Here is a 2,129-nt window from a genome sequence, read left to right as displayed (position 1 = left end):
TGACAGAAAGTTTGCTTTAAAAAAAAAAGAGGAAATAAAGTTAGAACTATTCACATTCTGTATTTCGATTATACTACAGAAATTTAGATTTCATGTGAAAGCTATTTGCTTTTTGTCCAATAACCAGAAAAAATTAGAGATGCAAAAGTATTTAAATCTTTGCTTTTGAACATTGTTTATCTTCAAAAACACCTGTTTTATCATTACATAATGCATAGCTCATCTGTCCTCATTTGTAGTTTTCATTCTTTTCAGTCTTTTAACACTGGCTGACCTGTGTGTGTATTGTAACTAAATCTGTATGATCCGAGAATATGATAAAACAATGTGAATGTATATTTTTGTACTCTATGGCAGGCAGAATAAAATATCAGGGAGAGAGAGACATATAATTATTTTCCTTTCTGTAAACTCATTCTTCACTATAAATATTCAGCCTTGGAGGTTTATTATTTGAATAAATGGTCAAAATAATTAGATATAATGATCTAGCAATAAGTATAAAATTAAAGCCTTAAAGTATTCAATTTTGCAAAAATAATCATCCATGTGAGAACAGCTTTTTAAAGATTCACTAATTGCGTGCTCTTATTTTATTAAACCATCATCAATTAATGTTTTTGTCTCTCATTTTGTAATACACTTTCTAAAAACGTTTCTAAGCATGACTGACATATCAAATACTTTTAAAATTTGGAATGGGGAACTATAAATACTGCTTATCAAAATACATTTAAAAATAGCTCAAAAGGAGTGCTATGGCTATTGTGGAACCTAACAGTGGACTGAAGACTCTTCATTACAACAGTGCCTCTCTGAAGAACTCGTTTCCAAACAGCATAAAAACACTGCCAAAACAATCCTGTTGTCTCTATCATCCCTCCAGCCCCCAATATAAACAGGTGACTTGCCAACTGATCCCTACATATACTATTCTAAGACATGGTAGAATTTGATAGAATAACCATAAGGGCAACATTGAAAATTATGTAACACATTCCAAAGATAACTCTGCACGTTAAGGACTTGGAAATAAACAATTCACTTCAAAGAAAGTTTTAACTTACGAAAGGAGCTATGTACTTTGCAAGTGCCTTCTCTGGTTTTTCATGGCTTTAGATGCATATGTGCACTTGCTTCTGTAGCACATATACTAAAACTAGATGCATATGAGATTCATATAAATACAATTTTAAGATTTTAGATAGTTTCTATATACTACAGGAGATTCTCTCATAGAACCCAAATGAACTCTTTTCTAAAGTAAGCATCTAGAAAGAAATAGGATAAACACAACAGGAGCAATTTGCCTAGGAGTAATTCTTAAATCAGAATTTAGAATATTTTAATGCAAGCTAATTATGTGGCATATATCTAAGGGTTTAATTTTGCCTTTATTCTTTGGTGTCACTTTGTTGATTCTTTTGCAACACTAAAATATGTCTTTCTCATGGGATACTATTTTATTTCCTTTTACTTTGGTGTGCAGTTTGAGTTTGAGTTCTTTTTTAGTTTGGTTCTTCTGTCGACTTGCAACTGTACAACATGAAGTTGCAATCTTAAGTTATCTGTACTGTTTTTTCATTGACTATGGAGGTTGGAAAAAAAAAGGAAACTCAGAACTACCATTCACAATAAAAACAGTACAAGGACAATTTTTAATAAGGGTCTCAGTTCATATGCCATCTGTCCTATCCCATATTCTACCTCCATATTCTGTGCTCCCTTTCTAAAACCAGCCTCTTACTGCTTCTCTGTCCAAACTTTTCCACTGTCTCTTGGTTAATAAAGTTCTCTATGACTTCTATGTCTTCCAGGCTTAAGTGAAAGTTGACACCCCCTGAAAGACCAACCCTTCTCTTAAGCTCTTTCCGATGAGGTTAGTCTCTCTACAGTACCTCAGGCAGTCCTGCCAAGTGGGTTTGGTGTCATTGTACAAAAAGCTCTGCTCCTCTGAACCTCATACTATTCAATTCACCACCATTTATCCCCCTATTACCATCTCTTAGTCACCGAATAATACAGCACCCAGTTTAGTCTTCCTTTCCATTCCAAGATCCACATGAGCCTTAGTGACTGCACTGCATACTTGTCGTTTTCACCTCCAATAGCTCTCTGTTTTACTCTCA

The 2,129-nt window shown here is 33.8% G+C and overlaps 1 protein-coding gene across 7 annotated transcripts in view; it reads right to left on the bottom strand.

The window, feature by feature from the left end:
* ORC5 (origin recognition complex subunit 5) overlaps nt 1-2,129 on the bottom strand; it is a 170,114-nt gene that overhangs the window by 79,430 nt on the left and 88,555 nt on the right. The window lies entirely within an intron of this gene.

The sequence above is a fragment of the Pteropus alecto genome, unplaced genomic scaffold, assembly GCF_000325575.1.
Source record: "Pteropus alecto unplaced genomic scaffold, ASM32557v1 scaffold109, whole genome shotgun sequence".
In the NCBI taxonomy this organism is placed as follows: Eukaryota; Metazoa; Chordata; class Mammalia; order Chiroptera; family Pteropodidae; genus Pteropus; species Pteropus alecto.
This window is presented reverse-complemented; position numbering and strand designations above follow the sequence as displayed.